Source organism: Pseudophryne corroboree, chromosome 12 (genome assembly GCF_028390025.1).
Source record: "Pseudophryne corroboree isolate aPseCor3 chromosome 12, aPseCor3.hap2, whole genome shotgun sequence".
In the NCBI taxonomy this organism is placed as follows: domain Eukaryota; kingdom Metazoa; phylum Chordata; class Amphibia; order Anura; family Myobatrachidae; genus Pseudophryne; species Pseudophryne corroboree.
This window is the reverse complement of record NC_086455.1, coordinates 132837624-132851240: the sequence shown is the minus strand read 5'-3', so window position 1 is coordinate 132851240 and position 13617 is coordinate 132837624. Positions and strand designations below refer to the sequence as shown.

Here is a 13617-nt window from a genome sequence, read left to right as displayed (position 1 = left end):
AGTAGTTTTTGGTGGTGCTCCAGTCTTCTGTACGTGGTGCCTGTACGCCGAAAGTGTCCCGCAATTCTTCTGGCCACCGACAGCATCTCTTGCACGCCCCTGTCGTTTTTTTAAAAATTCTGCACCACCAAATTCAAGGTATGTGCAAAACATGGGACGTGCTGGAATTTGCCCATATTTAATGCACACACAATATTGCTGGCGTTGTCCGATGCCACAAATCCACAGGAGAGTCCAATTGGGGTAAGCCATTCCGCGATGATCTTCCTCAGTTGCCGTAAGAGGTTTTCAGCTGTGTGCGTATTCTGGAAACCGGTGATACAAAGCGTAGCCTGCCTAGGAAAGAGTTGGCGTTTGCGAGATGCTGCTACTGGTGCCGCCGCTGCTGTTCTTGCGGCGGGAGTCCATACATCTACCCAGTGGGCTGTCACAGTCATATAGTCCTGACCCTGCCCTGCTCCACTTGTCCACATGTCCGTGGTTAAGTGGACATTGGGTACAACTGCATTTTTTAGGACACTGGTGAGTCTTTTTCTGACGTCCGTGTACATTCTCGGTATCGCCTGCCTAGAGAAGTGGAACCTAGATGGTATTTGGTAACGGGGGCACACTGCCTCAATAAATTGTCTAGTTCCCTGTGAACTAACGGCGGATACCGGACGCACGTCTAACACCAACATAGTTGTCAAGGCCTCAGTTATCCGCTTTGCAGCAGGATGACTGCTGTGATATTTCATCTTCCTCGCAAAGGACTGTTGGACAGTCAATTGCTTACTGGAAGTAGTACAAGTGGGCTTACGACTTCCCCTCTGGGATGACCATCGACTCCCAGCAGCAACAACAGCAGCGCCAGCAGCAGTAGGCGTTACACGCAAGGATGCATCGGAGGAATCCCAGGCAGGAGAGGAATCGTCAGAATTGCCAGTGACATGGCCTGCAGGACTATTGGCATTCCTGGGGAAGGAGGAAATTGACACTGAGGGAGTTGGTGGGGTGGTTTGCGTGAGCTTGGTTACAAGAGGAAGGGATTTACTGGTCAGTGGACTGCTTCTGCTGTCGCCCAAAGTTTTTGAACTTGTCACTGACTTATTATGAATGCGCTGCAGGTGACGTATAAGGGAGGATGTTCCGAGGTGGTTAACGTCCTTACCCCTACTTATTGCAGCTTGACAAAGGCAACACACGGCTTGACACCTGTTGTCCGCTTTTCTGTTGAAATACCTCCACACTGAAGAGCTGATTTTTTTGGTATTTTCACCAGGCATGTCAGTGGCCATATTACTCCCACGGACAACAGGTGTCTCCCCGGGTGCCTGACTTAAACAAACCACCTCACCATCAGAATCCTCCTGGTCAATTTCCTCCCCAGCGCCAGCAACACCCATATCCTCCTCATCCTGGTGTACTTCAACACTGACATCTTCAATCTGACTATCAGGAACTGGACTGCGGGTGCTCCTTCCAGCACTTGCAGGGGGCGTGCAAATGGTGGAAGGCGCATGCTCTTCACGTCCAGTGTTGGGAAGGTCAGGCATCGCAACCGACACAATTGGACTCTCCTTGTGGATTTGGGATTTCGAAGAACGCACAGTTCTTTGCGGTGCTTTTGCCAGCTTGAGTCTTTTCAGTTTTCTAGCGAGAGGCTGAGTGCTTCCATCCTCATGTGAAGCTGAACCACTAGCCATGAACATAGGCCAGGGCCTCAGCCGTTCCTTGCCACTCCGTGTGGTAAATGGCATATTGGCAAGTTTACGCTTCTCCTCCGACAATTTTATTTTAGGTTTTGGAGTCCTTTTTTTACTGATATTTGGTGTTTTGGATTTGACATGCTCTGTACTATGACATTGGGCATCGGCCTTGGCAGACGACGTTGCTGGCATTTCATCGTCTCGGCCATGACTAGTGGCAGCAGCTTCAGCACGAGGTGGAAGTGGATCTTGATCTTTCCCTAATTTTGGAACCTCAACATTTTTGTTCTCCATATTTTAATAGGCACAACTAAAAGGCACCTCAGGTAAACAATGGAGATGGATGGATACTAGTATACTTATGGATGGACTGCCGAGTGCCGACACAGAGGTAGCTACAGCCGTGGACTACCGTACTGTACTGTGTCTGCTGCTAATATAGACTGGATGATAATGAGATGTAGTATGTATAAAGAAGAAAGAAAAAAAAAACCACGGGTAGGTGGTATACAATTATGGATGGACTGCCGAGTGCCGACACAGAGGTAGCTACAGCCGTGGACTACCGTACTGTACTGTGTCTGCTGCTAATATAGACTGGATGATAATGAGATGTAGTATGTATGTATAAAGAAGAAAGAAAAAAAAACCACGGGTAGGTGGTATACAATTATGGATGGACTGCCGAGTGCCGACACAGAGGTAGCTACAGCCGTGAACTACCGTACTGTGTCTGCTGCTAATATAGACTGGTTGATAATGAGATGTAGTATGTATAAAGAAGAAAGAAAAAAAAACCACGGGTAGGTGGTATACAATTATGGATGGACTGCCGAGTGCCGACACAGAGGTAGCTACAGCCGTGGACTACCGTACTGTACTGTGTCTGCTGCTAATATAGACTGGATGATAATGAGATGTAGTATGTATGTATAAAGAAGAAAGAAAAAAAAACCACGGGTAGGTGGTATACAATTATGGATGGACTGCCGAGTGCCGACACAGAGGTAGCTACAGCCGTGAACTACCGTACTGTGTCTGCTGCTAATATAGACTGGTTGATAATGAGATGTAGTATGTATAAAGAATAAAGAAAAAAAAACACGGGTAGGTGGTATACAATTATGGATGGACTGCCGAGTGCCGACACAGAGGTAGCTACAGCCGTGGACTACCGTACTGTACTGTGTCTGCTGCTAATATAGACTGGATGATAATGAGATGTAGTAAGTATAAAGAAGAAAGAAAAAAAAACCACGGGTAGGTGGTATACAATTATGGATGGACTGCCGAGTGCCGACACAGAGGAAGCTACAGCCGTGGACTACCGTACTGTACTGTGTCTGCTGCTAATATAGACTGGATGATAATGAGATGTAGTATGTATGTATAAAGAAGAAAGAAAAAAAACCACGGGTAGGTGGTATACAATTATGGATGGACTGCCGAGTGCCGACACAGAGGTAGCTACAGCCGTGAACTACCGTACTGTGTCTGCTGCTAATATAGACTGGATGATAATGAGATGTAGTATGTATAAAGAAGAAAGAAAAAAAAACCACGGGTAGGTGGTATACAATTATGGATGGACTGCCGAGTGCCGACACAGAGGTAGCTACAGCCGTGGACTACCGTACTGTACTGTGTCTGCTGCTAATATAGACTGGAGGATAATGAGATGTAGTATGTATAAAGAAGAAAGAAAAAAAAAACCACGGGTAGGTGGTATACAATTATGGATGGACTGCCGAGTGCCGACACAGAGGTAGCTACAGCCGTGGACTACCGTACTGTACTGTGTCTGCTGCTAATATAGACTGGATGATAATGAGATGTAGTATGTATGTATAAAGAAGAAAGAAAAAAAAACCACGGGTAGGTGGTATACAATTATGGATGGACTGCCGAGTGCCGACACAGAGGTAGCTACAGCCGTGAACTACCGTACTGTGTCTGCTGCTAATATAGACTGGTTGATAATGAGATGTAGTATGTATAAAGAAGAAAGAAAAAAAAACCACGGGTAGGTGGTATACAATTATGGATGGACTGCCGAGTGCCGACACAGAGGTAGCTACAGCCGTGGACTACCGTACTGTACTGTGTCTGCTGCTAATATAGACTGGATGATAATGAGATGTAGTATGTATGTATAAAGAAGAAAGAAAAAAAAAACCACGGGTAGGTGGTATACAATTATGGATGGACTGCCGAGTGCCGACACAGAGGTAGCTACAGCCGTGAACTACCGTACTGTGTCTGCTGCTAATATAGACTGGTTGATAATGAGATGTAGTATGTATAAAGAATAAAGAAAAAAAAACACGGGTAGGTGGTATACAATTATGGATGGACTGCCGAGTGCCGACACAGAGGTAGCTACAGCCGTGGACTACCGTACTGTACTGTGTCTGCTGCTAATATAGACTGGATGATAATGAGATGTAGTATGTATAAAGAAGAAAGAAAAAAAAACCACGGGTAGGTGGTATACAATTATGGATGGACTGCCGAGTGCCGACACAGAGGTAGCTACAGCCGTGGACTACCGTACTGTACTGTGTCTGCTGCTAATATAGACTGGATGATAATGAGATGTAGTATGTATGTATAAAGAAGAAAGAAAAAAAAAACCACGGGTAGGTGGTATACAATTATGGATGGACTGCCGAGTGCCGACACAGAGGTAGCTACAGCCGTGAACTACCGTACTGTGTCTGCTGCTAATATAGACTGGATGATAATGAGATGTAGTATGTATAAAGAAGTAAGAAAAAAAAAAACACGGGTAGGTGGTATGCAATTATGGATGGACTGCCGAGTGCCGACACAGAGGTAGCTACAGCCGTGGACTACCGTACTGTACTGTGTCTGCTGCTAATATAGACTGGATGATAATGAGATGTAGTATGTATAAAGAAGAAAGAAAAAAAAACCACGGGTAGGTGGTATACAATTATGGATGGACTGCCGAGTGCCGACACAGAGGTAGCTACAGCCGTGGACTACCGTACTGTACTGTGTCTGCTGCTAATATAGACTGGATGATAATGAGATGTAGTATGTATAAAGAAGAAAGAAAAAAAAAACCACGGGTAGGTGGTATACAATTATGGATGGACTGCCGAGTGCCGACACAGAGGTAGCTACAGCCGTGGACTACCGTACTGTACTGTGTCTGCTGCTAATATAGACTGGATGATAATGAGATGTAGTATGTATAAAGAAGAAAGAAAGAAAAAACACGGGTAGGTGGTATACAATTATGGATGGACTGCCGAGTGCCGACACAGAGGTAGCTACAGCCGTGGACTACCGTACTGTACTGTGTCTGCTGCTAATATAGACTGGTTGATAATGAGATGTAGTATGTATAAAGAAGAAAGAAAAAAAAACCACGGGTAGGTGGTATACAATTATGGATGGACTGCCGAGTGCCGAGTGCCGACACAGAGGTAGCTACAGCCGTGGACTACCGTACTGTACTGTGTCTGCTGCTAATATAGACTGGATGATAATGAGATGTAGTATGTATAAAGAAGAAAGAAAAAAAAAACCACGGGTAGGTGGTATACAATTATGGATGGACTGCCGAGTGCCGACACAGAGGTAGCTACAGCCGTGGACTACCGTACTGTACTGTGTCTGCTGCTAATATAGACTGGATGATAATGAGATGTAGTATGTATGTATAAAGAAGAAAGAAAAAAAAAACCACGGGTAGGTGGTATACAATTATGGATGGACTGCCGAGTGCCGACACAGAGGTAGCTACAGCCGTGAACTACCGTACTGTGTCTGCTGCTAATATAGACTGGTTGATAATGAGATGTAGTATGTATAAAGAAGAAAGAAAAAAAAAACACGGGTAGGTGGTATACAATTATGGATGGACTGCCGAGTGCCGACACAGAGGTAGCTACAGCCGTGGACTACCGTACTGTACTGTGTCTGCTGCTAATATAGACTGGATGATAATGAGATGTAGTATGTATAAAGAAGAAAGAAAAAAAAAAACCACGGGTAGGTGGTATACAATTATGGATGGACTGCCGAGTGCCGACACAGAGGTAGCTACAGCCGTGAACTACCGTACTGTGTCTGCTGCTAGTAGACTGGATGATAAATAATGATATAAAAAATATATATATATCACTACTGCAGCCGGACAGGTATATATTATATAATGACGGACCTGCTGGAGTGGACACTGTCTGTCAGCAGAATGAGTTTTTTAATTTTTATAGAATAAAAAAACACCACACAAGTCACACGACGAGTGTACTTTTTCAGGCAGACATTCAATCACAATATACTATACTGGTGGTCAGTGTGGTCAGGTCACTGGTCACAGTGGTCAGTGGTCAGTCACACTGGCAGTGGCACTCTGGCAGCAAAAGTGTGCACTGTTTAATATGTACTCCTGGCTCCTGCTATAACCTATAACTGCTCCCCAGTCTCCCCCACAATTAAGCTGTGTGAGCACAGTCAGATATTATACATAGATGATGCAGCACACTGGGCTGAGCACAGATATGGTATGTGAGTGTGACTGAGTCACTGTGTATCGTTTTTTTCAGGCAGAGAACAAGAACAGAACGGATTATTAAATAATAATAAATTATAAAACTGCACTGGTGGTCAGGTCACTGGTCATCAGTCACTAGTATAACTCCTCCTAAGCTCCAGTAAGTAAATGAAGTGTCTCACTCTCACTCTCCTATCTATTTTAATTTCTAAACGGAGAGGACGCCAGCCACGTCCTCTCCCTATCAATCTCAATGCACGTGTGAAAATGGCCGCGACGCGCGGCTCCTTATATAGAATCCGAGTCTCGCGATAGAATCCGAGCCTCGCGAGAATCCGACAGCGTGATGATGACGTTCGGGCGCGCTCGGGTTAACCGAGCAAGGCGGGAAGATCCGAGTCGCTCGGACCCGTGTAAAAAAACATGAAGTTCGGGCGGGTTCGGATTCAGAGAAACCGAACCCGCTCATCTCTAGTCTACAGATCCCAGGAATACCTCTCGAATTAAAAGTCCCAGTGCCTAACCTTACCCCCGTTCCCCCTTCCTCCCCCCGGCACCTAATCTTAACTATTACCCCGTTACTTACCTTCAGTCGATATTTGTTAAGAAGTCGCAAGCACTCTTCCCTGGTCATTTTAGCCCATACACTGGAATTTCTGCATAGATTGTTTTCCACTGTAGTAAACCCTATTGCCTCCATGGTAAAAGCTGTGGCGTGTGCTATATGTGACTTACGGCATAGATAGTTGTGCAGGACACGACATGCTATAACCACTTTGTCTATTTTGTCTAATCGCAAATTACTGGCAACTCGGAATGACCCCCATGGTCTTTTCCAATGCAACACTCTCCCTTTTTTTCCAATGACCACAAAGATAAATTCATATATAGAATTGGCAATGGCCATTAAAACAAGCCTTTATAATTGTAGAAAAAGGAACCACTATTAGCTGGTGGCATAACACAGATGTATTTGCTGTCTCCACAATTGGGAAAATTCCATTGTTCTTCAAATTCTTTTGCAATAGCCTGCCACTCTTTTACAGTATTAGGGAACTGAAAGATAAAAAGAAATATGTTGTTACAAAAATGTATTAATTTGTTTTTTGTTGAATCATTTTTGTTTTTATACAGCCTTATCTGCTCGTAGATGAGGATAGTTCAACAACACTAGAGCCGTCGCCAGAGCTTCTGTCACCTGTATTCTACTCCACCACCACCACCAGAACCAAGCAAGCCTCGCAGCTGCCTGAAGTAGGCCACAGGAGAGGACATAAAAGGCCACGTCTGGGTGGGGATATGTCTGAGCTTATTACTCGGCATATCCTTGAGTGAACCAATCGGTTAATGGCAATGGATGAGAATAAGCAGTACCACGTGGGCTGCACGGTAGCCAAAACGTTACGGCGCATGGATCCTGAACAAAAGCAGAGAAGATTATTGGGGATATTTTTTTTCCGGGACAGTTTGGTACCCTTAACGGACACACCTTGTTAACAAATGACAAATGATTATTCCTTGGTCCAGCAACTACAATTTTTTCTCCTCTTTTTTTTTTTTTATAGCTTGTGAATGTTGTCACCATGGCAGCAACAATACAAGCACAAGCCTTTCTTCTTTTCAAACTCATGATGGGGACTGAAATTAACAAATGTATTCGCACTAGAAGAGTAGAAAAGTGATGTGATGTCATTTCTCTGTTTAGGTTCTGTAATCAAGCCCTTTTCCTGCCCATTATGGTAATTCTGTTTACATTGGTGGTACAATCATTTTCTTTCAGTAGGGGGATTGAACAGCGCAAGTAAAATTGTATGGATGTGTACGCGCATATCGGCTATTTTTGGGGGACGTTCGGTCGGGAGTTTAGTCGAACGAACCATTGCATCTAAAGTCTGATTGTATAGGTGTGTACTGAGCTTTAGACTTAAACAATATTTTGTAGCTAAAAAAGACAATTTATTAAAAACAATATCCTATGACCTATGCAATAGTTAATATACCACAATATAACAAAAGAGGAGGAGGAGGAGTATGTCTTTATGTTAAACCATCACTTAAACCAGGGATGGGGAACCTTTGGCCCTCCAGCTGTTGTCGAACTACGTATACCAGCATGCCTTGCTACAATTTTGCTATATGGCCATGCTAAAACTGGTGCAAAGCATGCTGGAATGTGTAGTTCAACAACAGCTGGAGGACCGAAGGTTCCCCATCCTTGACTTAAACCATACCTAAAGGAGGTTATCTATGAGGTGACTGGCGATAATGTGGAGTCACTATGGGTAGAAATCTCAAGTGGGGAATTGATGCAAAAAAATTAGTCATAGGTACGTGCTACAAACAGACGGATATTAGCATACATGAGGAAGAACAACTATTGCAGCAAATCAAAACGGCTGCAGAATTGGGGGACATCCTTGTGATTGGGGATTTTAATTACCTGGATATAAACTGGAGTAACGATTCATGTGCTAAAGCGAGGGGCAGCAGGTTCTTAAATATGTTTAGGGATCACTACTTGTCTCAATTAGTCGAGGACCCAACTAGGGGTAAAACTACCCTGGATGTTGTAATTACTAATAATGTGGACATTATATCAAACACTAAAGTTGGGGAGACTTTGGGTAACAGTGATCACTATATGATCACATTCGACATCAGTTTCAGGAAACATAGCTACAGGGGTTCCACCAAAACTTTTGACTTTAGGAAGGCTAATTTCAGTATGCTTAGATGTGCACTTAACGACATAGAGTGGGAGGTTCTGTTTAATAACAAGAACACTTCGGAAATGTGGGATGTTTTAAAAGGTTTGCTGGATAGCAATATTCATAACTTTATTCCCAGGGGCAGTAAACGCAGGAGTATTAAACTCAAACCGATGTGGCTTAATAAGAAGGTTAAGGCAGAAATGGATAAAAAAAGCGGGCTTTCAAAGCATTTAAATCTAATGGAAAGGAGGAGTCTTTCAAGTATTACAAGGAGTGTAATAAGTAATGCAAAAAAGCAATAAGAGCAGCTAAAATGGAAAATGAAAAGCAAATCTAAAAGGTTAAAAAAGGAGAATATAGGTCCATTAAAAGATGAATTAGGAGAATTGATAAATGATGACGAAATAAAAGCGGAAATACTGAACAAATTCTTTTCATCAGTATTCACCAGTGAAGAACTGATGGTGGGAGTAGAGCATAACAATTGTGACAGTAATGATTCATGGTTAGACACTTGTTTAAGCGAAGAAGTAGTCTGGGAGAGACTAAGCAAAATTAAGATTAATAAATCACCTGGTCCTGATGGACTTCTCCCGAGGGTTCTTATGGAGCTTAGTTCACAACTAGCACGACCCCTATACTTGATTTTCAATAGTTCAATTAGATCAGGCATGGTACCGAAGGATTGGCGTATAGCTGAGGTAGTGCCATTATTTAAAAAGGGATCCAAAAATCTTCCGGGAAACTACACCCCAGTTAGTTTAACATCTATAGTGGGGAAAATATTGGAAGGAATTCTAAGGGACGTCATACAGGAGTACCTAAAGTCCGCTAGGATTATTAGCAAGAACCAGCATGGGTTTGTGAGGGACAGGTCATGTCAGACTAACTTAATTAGCTTCTACGAGGAAGTGAGCAATAATCTTGATCAAGGAAAAGCAGTGGATGTGGTCTTCCTAGATTTTGCAAAAGCCTTCGATACAGTTCCTCACAGGAGACTGATGATCAAATTAAAGGAGATTGGCCTAGGAAAAACTATTTGCACATGGATAAGCAGCTGGTTGGATAGCAGGGTACAGTGAGTAGTGGTCAACCGGAAGTCCTCAACCTGGTCCCCAGTAGTCAGTGGAATACCACAAGGGTCCGTACTTGGACCACTACTGTTCAACATATTTATCAATGACCTAGAAATAGGCCTGGAAAGCACAGTGTCAATCTCTGCAGATGATACTAAACTGTGTAAGGTAATTAATTCAGAATTGGATGTGGAGTCTTTGCAGAATGATCTATCTAAACTTGAACTCTGGGCATCTAAATGAAAAATGAGGTTCAATACAGGCAAATGCAAGGTTATGCATTTTGGGACTAAAAACAAACTTACATCCTACATATTAAATGGGGAACGCCTAGGGGAAACAGAGTTGGAAAAAGATTTGGGGGTATTCATTGATAATAGGCTTAATAACCGTACACAATGTCAAAACACAGTAAAGAAGGCAAGTAAGGTGCTAGCGTGCATAAAAAGGGGAATTGAGACAAGGGACTCGGATGTAATCATGCCGCTGTATAAGGCATTGGTACGTCTCAGTTTTGGGCACCAATGTAAAAAAAAGACATCAGTGAACTCGAAAGTGTTCAAAGGCGAGCTACTAAATTGATTAAAGGCCTAGAAGGACTGGACTATAAGGAAAAACTTACTAGGCTGAATATGTATATACTAGAAAAGAGGCGCCTAAGAGGATATATTATTAATATCTTCAAATATGTAAAGGGACATCACAAAGAGTTATCAGAGGAATTATTTATTAAAATAACACAGTTTAGGACACGTGGGCACACGCTGCGACTGGAGGAGAGAAAGTTCCGAACGCAACGGAGGAAAGGGTTCTTCACTGTTAGGGCAATCAGGATGTGGAATTCCCTGCCAGGAAAGGTGATAATGGCGGACTCTGTAATTGGATTTAAAAAAGGAATGGATACATTTCTGAATGAAAAAGCTATCCAAGGATACTTAAAATATCAACATGGTTAATCCGGGGGTAACATGAGTTATAGTAACTAACTAATCATAAAACATTATTCAGCGGGTATGAAGAATCATCACAACTTAAAACAGGTTGAACATGATGGGCAATTTGCCTCTATTTAACCTCAAATACTATGTTACTACAGTATGTTACTATGTTACATGAATTCATGTAATTTAAAAGGGAATGGTTTACCCGGGATACTGGGTCAGGACAAGTATCATGATACAGTGCAAGGAGTCCGTTCCAAATGATGCCCTTAAATGGAATTGAAGTTCAGTAGCAAGAGTCTCTTGTGAAAGTGGAGAGTCCAATTGTTCTTTCTAAACACCGTTAGAGGATTGTGAAGTATGTCCCATAAGTAGGTGGATACCTCATGCAATACGGTGTTTGAATGGTGCCTCTCTGAAACTCCTCTAGATGGCTGGCAATTGGCAAGGACTGGTTCGGATCCAAATGAAGATTGTCCTGCTCCAGTAGGTAACACCTGACGCGTTTCGCTGCATAGAGCTTGCAGCTTTTTCAAAGACCTACTTATGGGACATACTGCACAATCCTCTAACGGTGTTTAGAAAGAACAATTGGACTCTCCACTTTCACAAGAGACTCTTGCTACTGGACTTCAATTCCATTTAAGGGCATCATTTGGAACGGACTCCTTGCACTGTATCATGATACTTGTCCTGACCCAGTATCCCGGGTAAACCATTCCCTTTTAAATTACATGAATTCATGTGGTATATTAACTATTGCATAGGATATTGTTTTTAATAAATTGTCTTTTTGTAACTTTGACACATTTAGTGCAAGTAATTGTTCTTTCCTCTTGGAGCTCAGCCTCCCTCTCTTTTTTTGTTGTATTTCTGCTATATTGGGAGTGACTTCCCTCTAATAATTGGCTGCAGCTTAGCGAAGCACCTCATTTCACAGCGTCCGAATATCTCTGGGTTTATCCTTTCCCTGAATATTTTGAAGCTAACTGAAGCATTACCATCACCCTGTTATGATCCACGGTAGTGGCTCATTCTTGTTTTGCATTTTGGTTATGAATTTTATGTTATACTTCTGTTTCTGTTCCCCTTGGGTGTCATGGGGTGTCCGGAGTCCACCCTTAAGGAGAGGGTACTGTTATGAACCACAAGTAGTGGTTCATTCCTGTTTGCTTTCCATTTATGTATTTTGTACTATAGTTCTGTTTAGCTTCCTATGAGCTGTTCCTGCCCTGGTGTGTTCCTGTGATCCAGTAGCCCAGAGTCCTGAGTCCTGGTGTCCGAAGCCTGTTAAAGATATCTGTCCGGCTTTCCTGTTATGTGAGCCTGTGTCTGCAGCTTTGGGGGTTCTTGTCCGTCCGTCTGTATTCACACCGGTTTCGTGAGTCGTATCTGTCCGTTATATTTGCTTTGGATTTTCTGCAGAGGGTTCTGCATATGCTGTCATCGCCGGTACACAGTAGTATTGTGTCAGCGTGTGGACAGCATTTCATTTGTTGTAGTTTGTCCTGGCGGCTGTGCCGCACATACTGTTGTTTGAGTTCTGTAGTTGCCCCTAACTCGAGTTTCTGTTTAGTTAGAGGTTCCCCTTGTTATTGCCCCATCTCAATTTATGCCTTGTCTCCAACTAAGACCGGGGGCATTGGAGTTGGGCAGACATAATCCACCCTTCAAACGCGGCTGCCGTGGGCCCAAGCAAACATAGTCTCACAGGCGTAGACTGACCAAGCGGGTAGAACAACAGAGTCAGGGTTCTGTAGGGGTTTGCTGCTGGACTCAATTCCCAGCATTACGTTCCTGTACTTGGTGCTCATCCGCCCAGTTCCAGGAGTACCAAGTACAATGAACGTAACATTATCACCAGCCATACAACAAAAAAGAAACAAAGCTAAATAGCAGTTTTTTTGTTTTTTGTTCCAGTCCGGTGTTTAGAATCCAGTCCGGTGTTTAGAATTCAGCCCAGTCTTGTCTAGTTCAGAATCCAGCCTAGTCTTGTCTTGGCTTGTCTAGTTCAGAATCCAGCCCAGTCTTGTCTGTCTAGTTTGAAATCCTCCTATGCCTACTATGCAAGCCCTACAGGCGTCTCTCTCAGCCCTGAACTCTGCTTTCAGTGCTTTGAGACCTGAGCGGCTGGAAGTTTTGCAGCAATCCTTAAAGCAACTGCAAAACCTTCTGACCAAAATTTTGCTTATCTTGCCAGAAGTTGTTGAGAGTACATCTATCTCCAAAGAGACTCTTGCTCACAATATTGTGACAAGAGAATCCTCAGGTTTGGTTGGAGAGAAAAGGTTTTCTGCGGCCCAGGCTCTCAGAAGAGGAGCGTCTGCGTCACAGAAACTTAAATTTATGCCTATATTGTGGGAGTTTAGGCCACTATCTGCAGACCTGTGAGTTGCGCAAGCCAAAGTGTGGCGACAAGTCCAGCCCTCTGGCCAAGTTGAGTCAGGATTCAAGACCTACTCCTGTCTCTACTGTGGCAGAGGTACTTGTCACAAAACCCACACTAAAAAGCACTCTGTCCAATAATTGGGGTCCTTGGGCTAGGGAGCCCCATTATAGATTCAGAAACCAAAGGAGAATGTTTCTCTCCTCTCTTGACTTTCCTGTTGAATCAGAGTTGCAAACCCCAGTAGTGAAATCTCTGAGTCCTGAAGAGGTACCCGATGCCCAGGG

General features: G+C 43.4%; 1 long non-coding RNA gene across 2 annotated transcripts in view; it reads left to right on the top strand.

Moving 5' to 3' along the window:
• The window catches only part of LOC134980983 (uncharacterized), a 212892-nt gene extending 204585 nt beyond the window's left edge, over positions 1-8307 (top strand). For both annotated transcript variants that reach the window (XR_010190495.1, XR_010190494.1), the window contains one exon: positions 7351-8307. This is a non-coding gene — a long non-coding RNA (uncharacterized LOC134980983). The remainder of the gene's footprint in view (positions 1-7350) is intronic.
• The last annotated feature ends 5310 nt before the right edge of the window (positions 8308-13617 follow it).